Source organism: Malaclemys terrapin, chromosome 2, assembly GCF_027887155.1.
Source record: "Malaclemys terrapin pileata isolate rMalTer1 chromosome 2, rMalTer1.hap1, whole genome shotgun sequence".
NCBI lineage: Eukaryota > Metazoa > Chordata > Testudines > Emydidae > Malaclemys > Malaclemys terrapin.
Genome location: NC_071506.1, coordinates 169923993 through 169940050, shown reverse-complemented (window position 1 = coordinate 169940050; position 16058 = coordinate 169923993). Strand labels below are relative to the sequence as shown.

General features: G+C 40.3%; 1 protein-coding gene across 1 annotated transcript in view; it reads right to left on the bottom strand.

Annotated features, from left to right (window-relative positions):
• GABBR2 (gamma-aminobutyric acid type B receptor subunit 2) overlaps positions 1 to 16058 on the bottom strand; it is an 847514-nt gene that overhangs the window by 314328 nt on the left and 517128 nt on the right. The gene's annotated exons all lie outside the window — the stretch shown is intronic.

The following is a 16058-nucleotide window of genomic DNA, read 5'->3' as shown; positions in this document are numbered from 1 at the left end:
CAGGACCACCAAAATATGGCTTGCTGTAAGGGCTCCTGGCTAGTTCTCATGGATAAATTCAACCCCAAGACCATTTCAGATATAGTTGTATTCCAGTTGGACACTTATACTCCCGGACAAAATTCTGTGAGGTAGAGTTGGGGAACTTCTAGCCTCACAGGGCTGCCCCCCAGACTACATCCTTCCCTTAAGTGATTATATAGCTTGAAAAAATCATACCATAATCCTGGCAACAAGTTCCCCCTAGCAGATCATAATGTCCAAGGAAAGGAGAAACTTGGAAAAGAGTAATGCCTAGAGACATGTGTTTGCACATTGTGCAGCCACAAGGCCCAGGCGGGCTGCCCAATTCTGGCTAGTTCAGCCCCACAGAAGAACCAGAAGTTTGGGTTTGCTCCATTCCAAGCCAACTGACTTTTGGGTAGAATTTTCAAAAGCATTTAACTGACTTAAGGGAAGAAGCCTCATTGACTCACATAGGCTCTTATGCAAATTCTACCCTATTATTTTCTATAAGACTTTTCCCATACACATTGTAGACAGTTGACAGGTAATTCAAAGAAGTAACACCCAGGTAACATAATAGATAGTTTGACACAGTAGATTATATAGAAAAAAATTCTGAAGGTGTTTGAAGAATTATTAAAACAGCAAGTGTTCAGTGGCCCCCAATCAAGATTGGGGCCCTATTTTGGTAGGTGCTGTACAAACACATGTAGTCATGGTTGTGCATTCATGAGTTTATGATCTAATGTAACATAAGGTGTAATGAGTGTGTGTGACAGCAGTAGGAGGGAAAGGAGCCAGGAGGAGAAAGGAGACAGTGATAAGACCACTTGATTACATGGGTATCTGCACAAAAGTTCATTTCTCCAAATCATATATTTTTTTAAAATCATCATTTAAATTTTTTTCTGTAAAAACCTTAATAGCTCACACTCCTTTGATATTTGCCTCCATGTTAAAATAAGTGATTCTGGGGTTTCTACCTTTTATTTTTATTTTGTATTTGTTCCCCCCCCCCTTCCACGTATATGCTATCACTAACCAACCCTCTACCTAGTACTATTAATTCTTTACAAAAATCAATATCTATCGTTAAATCACCCTAACAATTCCCATGAATTGGAGCTCCTCCCTGTCTTTTTGCAGAGTGCCTGCTCCATTGGAGAGGGGTGGGTTCTCCTATTCCGTCTGATGCTGTCCAAGAGCTGGGAGAGGGGACCATGTGGTGTCAAGTGCAAGAGAACAGCAAGGATGAGCTGAGACCCCATATACTATATTTCAACATGCATGAATTTCAATAGATGAAGACCTGATTTTCTTGTGGAACTAGACATTATACATTGCACAATTATACATCTTTAACAATAACTCTAGCAGTTGTTACTATGATAATGCTCCAGCATATAATATCTATAATTTACAAACTGTAGGGTGGAGTGAAACAGTCACTCCATAATTAAGGCTGCAGATGAATTTGTGTTAGCAGGTAATTTTGGCCTCTCTCTATAATCTACAAAAGTATTATATTGACCTCAAAATTGTCAGATTACTTCTGGGGCCTAGGTAAAATATTTGACAAAATATTTCCACAAAGCCGGAAGTGAATTGGACAATATGTTCCAGAATAACACTCTAAAAATAGAGGTGTTTAACAGTTCCAAAGGTCTTCTAATTATTTGTTTTATTACTTAGTAGCAAGAAAGTAGAATAACAGAGAGTGATAAAAGCTATTTTACTAACTATCTGAAATTTTGTGCCCAAAATAGAAATGTAGTTGATTAAAGTTTGATTTCAGGAGCTATTAAATATGATCAAGAAAGGTAAGGTTGCCAGGGCATGGGAGCTATCACATGGCCAGTAGAATATTATACTCACAAACAGAGACTGGATGTTATGCTCAAATGCTGAATTTTGCAGGACACTTAGAGCACTAGGTATACATGGGCTCACAGCCTTGCAAATAAGGCCTAATCCAAAACCCACTGAATTCAATGGGAATCTTTCCAAAGACTTCAATGGACTTTGGACCAGGCCCATAGTTTGGGGAACACATGCCAGTCATTGCCATCACAAAACCCTCCCAACAGGCTTAAAGCAACTTGAGCCTTTCTAGGCTTCCTGAGAGTTAAATGTTCTTATTTTGCAGAACCATAGGCCCATTACAACTATGCACCAATACAATCTTTGTTCTGCAAGTTGTTATCCTCCCTTGGGTTGGCACTCAAATGCATTATGAGCTAACACTAACTCATTGGTTTCCACAAGCCTCACATAGTGGTCAGCTGCATTCACTGAACCTGCACAACAAACCCATAATATCAGAGGGGTAGCCGTGTTAGGCTGATCTGTAAAAAGTGACAAAGAGCCCTATGGCACCTTATGAACTAACAGATGTATTGGAGCATAAGCTTTCGTGGGTGAATACCCACTTCGTCAGACGCATGTCCATGAAAGCTTATGCTCCAATATGTCTGTTAGTCTATAAGGTGCCACAAGACTGTCGCTTTTAAAAAACCAATAGTGGTTCAACTGTTTATGGTAATTCACAGTTAGGTCATCAGGGATTTGATGTATCTGCAGCCTTATAGACTATAAAACATTTTTTGTATGTGGGTATCCCTGTAATTTCAAAACTTCTAGTGTATTCTTGATCCTTCCTAGAAACTCAGAAAAATCATGTGCAGTTAATGCATTTTGATACACTTATAGCAGTTTGTAATTCATACTTTGTGGGCTTTTTATTTGCTTTGACATTTGGATGGGAAAGCCTAAAATGATAAATCAGTGAATAACTTCCTCCTTACGGTCAGACCCCATGCCATTTGCCAATAAATCCCAATGTTTGCCTGCTGTCACATCACACTGTTACAACCATGCTCCAAATGTCACATTAGCAAAGTCAGGTTAAAATCACTTTGTATTATAACAATTTTTACACTGACCTTTTGAAGGGCCAGAATGACAGGAAAGGCTTAGTGTCTAGTGCTCTGTGCAGGGAGCCTCTATTTATTTATTTTTATGAAGAAAAGAAGCACAGGCCTCATTTTCAGGAGCCTATAAGAATGATCAATATTTCTGAATATGAGACATTGTCACAACAGAGCTAGTTCACTTAGGGCCTGATCATGGAAGCAAAGGTTGCAGAAGCAGCCCCTGAAGCTAAGGGAGTTACTCACCTGAATAAGGACTCCTGGATTTGATCTTTCACGTGGATAACACTTCCAGTTCTTTTAAAAATATGCCAATAAAGTAGCCTGCATTGTAAGTGCTCTATAATCTCCTCCCTTTGGCAGTCTCAGTTTACCACTTTAACAAGCTTCATGGCAGACTATACAAGTGTTTGTTTCACCAGGCTTATTATTGACCTTTTCAAATAGCAGGGACTTTTATTAATAAATAGGCAGCTGTTATACTCTGATTTACAATTGCTTATTGATGCAAAACACCCAGATGCTTTGGTAATAGGTGGCAAAATATAGTTCTAAGGGCTAGATTACCCAGTCTTTCCTGTGTAAGAGGTGGTGTGTGGCCATGCTGTCTCAAGAGCATCCCAGGGAAGAGTACAATTTCCTTTCTGCTCCTGTGGATGGTAGTCAACTACTGATCCATATCAGTAGCAGATTTCTACCCTCATGTCCCATGCTGGCTGGTGCACAGGGGGAGCAATTAAGGCCCCACCCATTCCCCCTATTTTCACTGGAGATGCAGGGAGGCTGTTCAAGTGTCTGGTGTTGTAGGAAGGATTTATAACCCGGCCCAGTTGTGCATATCCAGCCCCAATCTGGCCCAATATAAAGACATTAACATTATAAATCACATATGCTCCTAAATCCAGGCTTATCCAGACAAAACTATACAAGACACTTTGAGTCAACTAAGACCTGGAGAACTCACATGTCCTGGATGTGCAGAGAGTTTACCTATCCAGGAGAAGGCTAGCTCACTGCACAAAGAGTTAACAGCTTGCCAACCCTCCAAAAAAAATTAATCCCCCAAAACAAACAACAAACCTTTGTGCAGGAGTTCTTCGTCTCTATGTACTTCCTGCAACCCACTATTCCTATGTCTGACCCTATCTCTTACAGTTGTAATACACTAAACAAATGCAATATTTATTTGGTGCATTCTTCATTTTGGCAATAATTTTAACAGTAAATGTGCTATTAAGTTATCTTTGGTCAAATCAGTTCTCTGGAGATAGAGGTACTAACTTGTATCACTTAAAAAAAATTCCCTTGTATTAAGATTGACAATGTTGTAAGCAAACATCTTTCCTAACCAGCCCTAAAAACACAGCCCATGTACTATGTGAAGTCCAAACTCCTCTCTTTCAGGCAATTTGGCTTTATTAATCAACAGTCAACAAATCAATTAACAAAGTAGAGTTCAAGCTTTCGCCTCAGATTTCCTTAGGACCCGTAGAGACCTTCTGCCTTAGAGAGTTAATCCTCCCCCAGTCCAAGTGGGGTAAAGAGTCATCTATGTTAGTCAGCAAAACCCATTTAAATGTTCCTCCTTTAAGATTAACACTTGTGACCAGGATGGGGTGTTTCAGGTAACACTGCCAGCCTATTACAATTATCTTAAGCAATGTAATGTAAGTCATACATTGACATCTACGAGAGTTATTCAGGGCTAAAAAATCAGCAACTTAATTTGAGAAACAAAACACTTTTTTTTTTCTTGCCTCTAACATGGTTAGTTATTACATATGCTCATTTCCCACTAAACATGTTTACAGACTCAATCTTCTGTAACTTCTGTACAAGACTTTAGTGATGATGTATTTAAACAGATTGTTTTTATGGGAACTAAAATGTCATTTTAGTGAATGAGGTGCCAATACACTGACTGTGTGGTTAGCTCTGGTTTGAAATGAGATTTGCATTTTAGAATGACAGAACAAATGCAAACTGTGTCATGGTGGCAAAAACAAGGAGTGGCAAAACTGGAGAGCAATTGAGTCTGCTCATGCACTTTATAAGTAAGCCAGCCCTACAGTAACAGTATCTCTGCTGTGACCGTGGAAACTGGAAATCTCTAAATGAAAAATATTTCCAGAATTCCAGCATTAGTACCCGCATGGATCCTTACAATACAAAACAGCATTTTAGTGAACCATCTTAGATTTCTTGAGCAGTAAACAATACATCTTTACCACATTTGTCTTCAGTTTTACCATCAGTCCTTTTCCCTGTAACAGACCTCCCTCCTACAACACAGAGGTACTGAAACACCACCCTCATTGTGTGTGTGTTCCTGTATGCTTGTAGTGTCAGCTATTATTCCACAACTGAATAGGACGATAAAGGAATGAAATCTTATCAGATAACCTCCTTGTAAGACTCCATTCCATTAGGTCTTCGGAGTGGTTCTCTAAGAGTATGTCTACACTGCAGCTGGGAGCACAGGTGGGCACAGGCTGGCCACCTGAGTACAAACCCACAGCCTGAGTACAAACCATCCACACCCCCTAACTATGTACTTGGATGGTAGCCCCAATCACCGCCCATGCCATCCCTGGCTACACTGCTATTTTTTGCATGCTTCCTCGAGCAGAATTAGTGCATATCTGTCTTCTCATGCTGAGAAGCATGTTCCCTTCCTAACCCCTCCTTAGCATCTCAGTTCCCAGCTACACAAAGAGGTTTACATGCTAACATTTTTTATTGAGCTGCCTCTACATTTACTGGGTCAAAGTGCTGTATCTCCAAAAAATAAATCCACAGCCCGCCAGTGAACTAGAAAGTTTCTTATCTCTCTGTAAAACTTCTTTCCCCTTCTTTTCTTAAATGAGTTTCAGCTGTTTTGTTTCCTTTTTAACTAAGAATTAAGCCTAGCATCATTACAATCGATTATCTTCTTAATATTTAACTACATCAAACAAATATATTTTTCCATGACAATATAACTGGAGAAACGATATCCTTGTCATGAGCATTTTTCACCCACCCTCATAATTTTACTAGTGACAGTTTCTTCCATACCACACTACTACATATAGGCCAAATGCTCCTGTCCTAAATTCTAAAGGCATGGAATTGCCCTGGCACTGTTCATAGAAGGAGCAGGTTAGGGAGAGACAGAGTAGAGAGATTCTGCAGCCCTTGTGCTTTCCTTTACACTGCCTCTCTCCTAACAACAACAAAAAGAAACCAGACAAATAGGGAGTGAGTTGTATCTGGCTGTTCTGTGAAAATATGGCAGCATTAGGCACCATGTAAGAGGAGGCATTCCTTAAAATAACTAATTCTGAAATAGGAAAAATTTTGAGTGAAAGTACAGAAAATGTGCATCCACTATTTCTCAAAAACAGGAAGTTTCCAAGTCACACAGACAAAGTTCTTTTCCGATGTTTCTTGTACATCATTTGATTACTGGGGAAAATAAATTGTGTTAATTATTTGGAACTGAATTCATACCAATCTTGTTGGAGAGTAACTTTTGTGGAATTCCTATTAATCATTTTCCATGTTTCCTTTATTATTGCCTATAACTTTTTATTTGATTTCTTTGCCTTCGTGTTTAAACAATCCTTTAGTAAAGTATATAGTTTTAGTATAAAATGGTGAAATTGGTTTCTATAAAACTTAGCACCTTAGAATCTAGGGTGAAGAAAAGTGAGTCTTGAAAAGGTAGCTAGGAATGTTTATTATTTAGAGTCTGCCTTACATGCTGTAAATCAGCAATTTCTTTCATACCTGTGCTTGCTACATTAGGGATTTTTGCTCAACCCAGACAATCCTACCTTCACGTATGTTTTCTTCCTCTACAAAAATTCTCACATGCACTTAAATAGGTCTCCTCCATTTTGCATACAGGTAGCTCCCCTCCTGCTCCCTACATACCTTTCTTTTCTTTCCCTATACACCCCTCTCATCTCATTCCTCCTACTTACTGTATATTGCTTAATACCACTGAGTAATTCCTCTCTGTTGTTGGGGTTTATATCCTTAAAATGCCTCATGTTAAAATTTGGTCATAACTTTGGCAAATTATCGATTTTTAATCCTTCTAATCTTTCTACATAAATAAATTCTGATGGATTCCTAAGCATTTTTGGTGCTCATCTCTGCATTTCCTTCAATTTGTCAGGTTTTTAACTGCTTAGTGCTCATATCTGAATACAATAGTCTATGTATGCATAAAGAAGAATTATCAATAAATACACCAATACATAATTCCAGTGGAGCAGATTACAACAGGAATAACAGACTGAGGGAAGACTATTGTTGCTAGCAGATACGGCATACAGAAAGTGTATCGTAAACTTATGTTTAAATTATGTACATTTCTTAAAAGAAAATCTTGGTGGATCTGCAAACAAAGCCACCAAGTTGATAGCTTCTGGGAGGTAGTGATGGGGGCATATATAATATATCCAATATCGATTTGTGCTATTAACTGTGATGTGGACAAAAGCAAATAATCTGTTATCTCCTAAACCACACGTAAACAGTTTACCTCAAGGAATTGTAGGTGTACCCCATGTCAAGCTAATTTCAAAGGCTGTCTAGAGGTGACAAAAGCACTGGAATTAATAATGGTCACGTATTAAAAGAAATTTGCCAAAATTGGTATTATTGAAACATGATCGAATGATTTACATAATATGAATATTAAAATCAGTGGCTACACTCTATTTAGGAAGGAAAGCATGGTCTGCACTGACATTTCAGAAAATCAGGACCTGGAATACTTATGGACAATGTTCTAAATCAGTGGTTTTCAACCTTTTTTCATTTGCGGACCTGTAAAAAATTTCGAATGGAGGTGCGGACTCCTTTGGAAATTTTAAACATATCTATGGACCCCAAGAGGTCTGTGAACCATAAGTTGAAAATCACTGTTCTAAATGATAAACTGAAAGATGGGGTGTTACTGGAGGTTTTGTACACCCACCAAACCAGACTGAACATCTCCGATAATATGGAGAAAGGAAAAATTGTGTTATCAAAAGGGATTTCAATCTAGGGGATATATGTTGGAGGTCACATGCTGCCACTAATAAAACTTACTTGGCATTTCTAAAAGGTATAGATTATAATTTTCTAACACAAAGTATTACACTTGGGCTAATTCTATATAGGACCTTTTTATTACAAATACAGAAGAATTCATTGCTAAACCAGTAATCACAAACTAATTACATGTTTAAATGGAATGGAGTTCTGATAAATTGCATATATGTCACACACACACAAAACTACATTAAAAGAACTTCATCAAGGCTGCAATGTCAAGTACTGAAAGCTGGGAAATGACAGAAATAGGGTGGTCTCTACAACATTATTTCAGCCCTCTTGTGCATATGGACAAGTATGCACATAATCTTTTTTTCCCATAGGAATCCTACCTCATTCAGTGTACAGTATGAATGATCCTCAATTAATGAACAGCTATTCAATATTTTATTTTATACTCATAGTTAAATGCCTTATTTACTGCACACTATTCAAACTATATTTTAAAGACCATTTTTAATTTTCTCATATGCTTTTGTATGGTGTTCATCACTATGGTAGCTGAGTGCTTCACAAATATTAATTACCATAATTTATCTTCACAGGACTACTACAAATATATAACTAGGCAGGATGTTGTCTTAAGACCAGAATATGCTCATTAAGGGTGATGTCTTACAGGTTTCACTATATTCAAACAGCTATGAACCTATTCTTAGTGACCTTAGAGCCTGTCTCATATGATTCCGAAGTCTGAAATAGAATTGTTGAATGATAACAGCAGTTGCACCATAGATTCAATTCTGCTGGTAAAGTTACAGTGGAGATTGACTTGGCTAAGTGGCAGCTCAGAGGATCAAAAATATTTTACATTCCTGATTTTAGAAGTGCTAATAGCTTAGTGACTGTGGTAGCTATGCCTGTCACTGATCAAAGTGGAGCCTAAGGGCAAGAACAAAGCAACATGAACCTGCCTGCACTGAGAAAATGAAGTGTGTTTAGGAAATGTGTTAGTTAAACAAATGTTAATTAACATGTTTTTAAATACAACTTACCACCTAATGTAGACATAGACAATGAAGAGTGAACATATTTTTAAACATCCCTGGTTTTGTCTTCCGCAGGTGCTTGTGCTGTTTTAAAAACACATTAATTACCATGTGTTGGTTAACACATTTACTAAACACACCTCCTTTCCTCAGAGTAGACAAGGCTTATGAAAAAACTGCACAGCAAGAGTACTGTAAAGAGACACCATTTGTTTGATATACACTCTATATGTTCATGAGAAGGAAAAATTAATTATACATTAAATACTGGATATCTAGAAAAAAAGTTTCTCATTTATTTAAAGTTAGCTGGCATCATTTTTTGTGGCCCTTGTACAAATATGAAGGTCAGGCATAGTTAGATCCCAATAGGGGACTAATTTAAAATAAAGCTCTCCTAAAAATGTTTTTTTGTATAGTCCCTGAACAGATATCCTAAACTCTCCCATCTGCTGGTAACTTCTGAGAACAGCCCAGGCCTCCCTTATGGAAACAAAATGGAACAGGAATCAGCCAGGCTATAACCAGCCAGAAAGTCAGGGGAGAAGTACCAGAAGTTCTTTCAGCAATTCTGTTATGGTAGAGGTGGGATAAAGCACCCCAAACCCTCAGAACCCAGGAATAATGGAGGCAGGACAGAAATCCATAACTCCCATACCCCCTGTAGATACCAGCAGCTGGGATGGGTGGAGGGAACAGGCACTTCCTCTTCTTCAGAGAAAACCAGTTGATCTTGGGGATAATCACATCCTACCCAAAAGAGTCAAGGCAATGAGATCAGAGCATCTGATTTAATTGTCAGTGTACACTGCCCGCATGTGGTCTAATCCTCATATGGATTTCTGTATGTGGTACAAGTACAGCCCCATCAACTGGTACTCATAGGCTCTGTCTACACTGGAACTTCATCGGCAAAACTTTTGTCGTTCAGAGGTGTTAAAACACACACACACACGAACGACAAAAGTTTTACCAATGAAAAGTGCTGGCGTGAACAGTGGCTTTGTCGGGAGGAACGCTCTCCTGCCAACAAAGCTGCTGCCGCTCATTGGGGGTGGAATTTTTTTGTCGGCAGGAGAGCTCTCTCCTGCCGACAAACAGCAGCTACCTCGTGTGCCTTTTAGCAGCATGGCTGTAGAGGCACAGCTGTGTCGCTAAATGGTTCGTACTGTAGACAAAGCCATAGGGGAAAGGAATTAGGGCCTTGCAAGTGAGATGGAATCTTTTGTTTCCTCTTTTATAGAATCTTAATGTCTTAATTATCAGAATTGTTGAATGTAATGGGCCACTTGATTAATAGTCTGTCTCCTCAAAAAACCTGTAGTAAATGTTTCCAGCTATGAGGAATTCTCATTCTACATCCTGGAGATGACCAACTGGATTTGTAGAAATTTTATGGGATGCACAGCAGCAATACCAGTCCAGGAGGAAACAGGTGACCTGTCTTGACTCTATTTAATCTAGTTTCACAGTCCTAGGATTCAAATGTACATGCAATCAACAGTGAGATAGATCCTCCCCTTTTTGGCTGGTTGAACCCAGGGAGATTATTTGGGCTTTTTAAGGTATGTCTACAGTGCAACAAAACACCCACCGCTGGCCCATGTCAGCTGAGTTTGGCTCAGGGTCCCAGAGCCCAGGCTCCAGCCTGAGCCCAAACATCTACACTGAAATGTTATAGCCTCATGAGCTTGAATCTGATCACACAGCATTGGAGACATATAGACGCTAATTCTGATGATGTAAGCCAGCTGCAGGTGTTTTATTGCAGTGTAGCCATACTCTTAGTGATTGAAGTCATGAATGCCTTTCTGTGGGAGGCCAAGATGCTGGAAACTTTTCAACAAGCCTTGTTCTGATCCTTGCTTAACCTTTACAGTAACCTTCAATATCATCAAACTTAAGGTACTATTTACGTGACTATGGGGCCAAGCTGAGGTAGACAGAGTCGTTTAAGTGGCTCTATTCTTTGTTCTCATAGAGATCACATATGGCTAATGGCTCATTCTCCTCAAAGGCACTCTCTGCTCTTGCCTGTAGGAGATGTGGTCTACAATTTCAACAATATTCTGATAATATTCAGCTTTACATCTCATTTTCAACCTACCTTAGCACAGCAGTTTTCTTGCTTGTCTGGTGCCCTGGCAGAAATAGGAAGCTGCGTGAAAGAAATGGCTGAGGCTTCATCCAGATAAGATAGTAATGATGCTGGTGGACAGAAGACTAGCAGATATCTGCTCCCACAGTCTGCTGTGTCATCAAAGTGATCTGCAACTTCTAAGTGTTCTTGCAAGCTTGACTGCTCCTTGATGTCGACATAGCAGCAGTTGCCAGGAATACCTTTTTCATCTCTAGCTGGTCAAAAGACTTCAGCATTCACTTCAGCTGCAGACCTGACCAAGGTAATCCCTCCTTAGTCACCCCAAGGCTGAACTATTTCAATTGTAACTTGTATGCTTTCATAGATTTTAAGGCCAGAAGGAACCATTAGAATCATCTAGCCTGATAACACAGGCCATACAAGTTCACACAGTAATTCTTGCATCAAGTCCACAACTTCTGGTAGAGCCATTTACAAAGACAGTACAGCCTCTCTATTCTGTCTTATTTCCCTTAATATATTTCAGGGATCACATTTAACCCTCTTAGCCACCACATTGCACTAGGAACTTATGTTCAGTTTATTTATCTACCAGGGCCCCTAAGGCCCTTTCAGAGTTACTGCATCCTGGAAGCATGGTCTATATTCTTGGTTCCTAGATGTATTACCTTGTATTTTCTGTTCTAAAACATATATTGTCTGAATGTGTCCCTGTGATGCAGTGACTCCCATCACCTGCTTAAAGCAGAAAAAATATCCAGTCATGCTCTGCCCCCTAGGGTGAATAACTAATTACCTCCTGAAGGAATAGGGGTGGAGCTAGCTAAGGACTCATTAGGCACTTAGACCTTATGATGAGATGAGGAAACTCTCCTGAGAGTAGAAGATTGGAGTAGGAGAGTTCTATCTCCCTAGGAAGAGTCTAGAGAAGACAGGACTCTCCTGTAGAGAGAAATATAGGGAGCTGGTGGAAGCCCAAAGATAGGGTAGGAGGACAAACAAGGAGCAGCATAGGCTCCTCTGGGGGAAGCCCTGAACTAAAGCTGACAAGAAGCAGCGAGATCCCTGAGGAAGCTGTCAGAGTTCCTAGGGCAAAGAGGCAGTGAGGGAAAACCTGCTAAGACCAGAAGCAACAGAGGAAGAACTCTGCTGCAGCAGCAGGTTAGGCTCCTGGGGGGAGGCTCTGAGGTAGGGTTATTAAAAGCATTTCAGTGGAGCCCAAGAGGGGTGGAAGATGAATTAGTCCATTAGAGAAAAGAGAAGCCAGAGGCCTGAGAACCAAATGGAGGTTGTACTAAGCACAGGCTGTGGAAAAGCAGCATAAGGGGGCACAGAAGTAGGGAGTAGCCTAGGGAAACAGCAGCATGTCTGAAGCTGCACATCTAGCTGCTTAATACATGGTGTGGGTTCCCCTTCTAGTTCATAAGGAAGGGGCCTGCAAGCCCAACATAAGAAATATTGAGCCCAGGGTGGGACTAAGGACTGACCCCAAAGGATGGGCTGAGGAATAGCCCAGAGGGGCAACTGAAGGATCTCTTGTGTTGGGATGTTTTGTGAACTTTCAGTTGGACCTTTGGGATACCCCTGAAGGGGTTTAAGCATGTATGTGTCTTGGTAGATGGCCCACAGTAGGCATGGGAGCTGAGGATAATGGCAATATCATGCACTGATGCAAGAGGGTGTTATAACAGTAAGTGTGCCCCCAACAGTCCCATTTATCAAGTGACCCAGATCACATATAAGTCTTTGTGTCTTCTACAAACTTCACCTGCAAACACTGTGTATTTTCTCCCAGGTCACTAAGAAAAAGCAGAGGCCAAGAAACAATCCCTGTGGCATCTCATAAGAAGTGTACTAATTAACTGATGATTCCACTCTAACAACTATGTTTTGTGATCTATAAGTTAGCTAGCTACTCATCCATTAATATGTGCTATATTGATTTTGTATGGTGCTCATTTTTAATATGAATGTTCTGTGGTACTGAGTCCAATGCCCTACAGAAGTCCAAGTATATAACATCAAAATTTAACTTATCAACCAAATTTGTAATCCCACTTTAAAAAAAATATTCAGTTAGATCAATTTTCCACACAGTCATGGTGATTGGCATTAATTATATTCGCAAAATTTAATTCTTTAATGATTGAGTCTCAGTGGATCAATTTTATTTTGCCCAGGATCTGTCAAGTTAACAGGTATATAATTATCCAGGATAACCCATTTACCCTTTTTAAACACTGGCACTAAAATTAACCTTCAGAGAGCTTCTTGACCAACTTTTTAATATCTTTAGTAGAAGATATCTAATCCTGTGGATTTGTATTGATATACTGTAATATTGAGTGTATAATAAAAAAGAGAAACAAATCTGTTTGCTGATGGTTTGGGGGTCATTTATAGCAAGCTAGCCAGCCTCTTCTCAGTTAAAATAACACATTTTTTCCTTATTTAAATTCTATACACTGACTCCTGCACTCCATTTGCAAAGTTACTAAGGAAGGGACACAAGCAATTGAGAATTGAATATAAATGTGCTAAATAAATAGCATTTGCATTTGATTTAATCTAGCCTTTTTTTCCCTAAAGCAGTAAACAAACTGCATGTCTACATGGACCTATGTTATAGTTAAATGAGCTGTGCTACAAAAAAATTGGTTAATGACCACCCAAGGATGTAGAATTGAATGATCTCTGAGACAGAAATCCAGTGCTTGCCAAGAATTGTAAAATGGTCACCTTTGACTCCTGGGTCCTGACTGGCTAAAAATAATTTGAATACAGAGCATCTGAGTATACAGCAGAACCTTTGCATATTAAATATCATTGATGGTGAAAAATGAAGGTAATTGCTTAAGTTTAACTTTAAAAATCCAAGAATTCTTAAGATAAAACAATGTTATTAAAAAAAAATATGGCCAGAACTTCACCAGCTTCTCTAAACCAGTTCTTAAGAAATATCCTTTTCCTTCTCCTCGGACTCCATACTCTTAAGGTCTCCATACAGAGAGGATCCTTCACATATCCTTCTTTCCTGCATACAGTTGGGGCTCAGCTGTCTCCAAGCATAATCCATACAGAACCCTCCAAGTTTCTGAGGATTAACCAACTCTAATCAAAACCCATTGGCACTACTTTTATATTTCTTTTCTCTTGGCTGTCAACCCAGAAATCAAGAGCTGCCTGAAGAAAATCAGCATTTCTTTATCATTAATGTTGAGGAAAAAAATGTTGTCATGTCCCGGGGGGGAGGGGGGTGATCCTTGTTGGCAGGTTTTAACAGGGTGGAAATGTTTGTGGGAAGGTAAGTTTAGCTAACAGTGTCAGTCCAAAGTGTGATAGCATGACCAGTTTGAAAAAATGGTTGCTGTCATGAAAGGTGCAAATGGTTATTATGGGTAACAGACCCATTCAAAGGTAGAGTTGAGAGTTAATTCCTATATTGCATAGACCTACTGCTTGAAGGACAAGACTTTGCCACATTGACCAGCAGAATTACATTTGGAATAGTCTTCTAAACTTGGTGAGAATGTCACTCTTTCTTTCCTAAGCATTATTTGAAAGGGATTTGCTAGCTATCGTCTCACCACTGTCCTCAGAAAACCATCATCTTATGCAGCCATGGCCCACCTGAGCCTCACCCTCACTATAAACTGGGTATATCAGAATATTCATTGCACTAGATACCACAGATCAAAAGTATGACATGTTATTTATACATAGACAGTGTTGCAACTAGCTGTACTATATGATGATATAGCGCCAGATCATAGCTAGTCCCCTTACACAGCTTTGACTCGTTGGGGTAGGGAGGAGGGAGTGAGGGTGGGGTTAGTTTGCTATGCTATTGCCCTTATGCTACTGAGATGCTTCTCCCCAGGAGGCCCTCAGCTTGAAAGGATCCAGCAGAATCGGACAGTCACATTGGGGGAATAGGCTGCACTCCATGAAGGGGTATCGTTCAGAAACTGAGATGTGGAGGATCAGAGCTGGTGGCTGGAGTGATGGCAGTTGGGTCAGTGGTCAGTGTGGTGGCAGCCCGGCCAGGAGCCAGAACCAAAGAGCAGCACTGGAATAAACAGCAGGCTCTCAATAAAGCAATAGTAGGGCTGGAAGCTAGAGCAGGAGCAGGGTTGGAAACAAGGCTAGAGTGGGAGCAAGGCAGGAGCAGGCTAAGGCCTGTGGAGTGGGTCACCCCTATCAGGCAGGGGAGGGGTCCAAGTCATGAAGTGACATTAGGCAGCCTGAGCTGCTGTTTTACCTGTGAGACGTATATACCTGCCTGGAGAGTCATCACACCAGCTCCTGGCTTGTGGATTGGCTGGAGCCTAGCACAGCAATGACTCATTGCCTCACATATAGCAGCGTGTATGCCTGTACACTGAGGGCTAGATTCACAAAGGAACTTGGATATGATGATGACCAGCATTGTCATGCATAACTTTTAGGTGCCTAGAAAATCACCTGAGTTCAGTGCCGAGGCCCCCTGTACAATGAATGGGGAGAACAGCAGTCACAAAAGCCAGGCGACTAAACAGTGCTTCATCTAAAAAAGCCAACGGGAGATGCCAAGCTGATAGGTGTGTACTAAGTCCCACTCCTCTCAGAGACAGGCATCTGAACAGAGGCATCTAACTCTGCTTGGATTCTCAGCTGCAAATCCCTTCTTGCAGTTAAGTGTAACACCGACAGACCCTGTCGGTGGCAGGCGGCATCAAACCAGGGACCTCGGGAAGTTAAAGCATGAGCCTCTACTACATGAGCTAAAAGCCAACTGACTGTTAGCTAAGGCTGTAGAGAAGACTCATTTTATCTCTCTGTCTCTAAGTGGTCTCAGTGCCACTAGATGGGACAGACCACCACATCCAGAAGGTGTGTGGGTTACATAAGCACCTGTGCTGTTTTAGCAAGAAGCATCTGGGGGGTGGATAAGGCGCA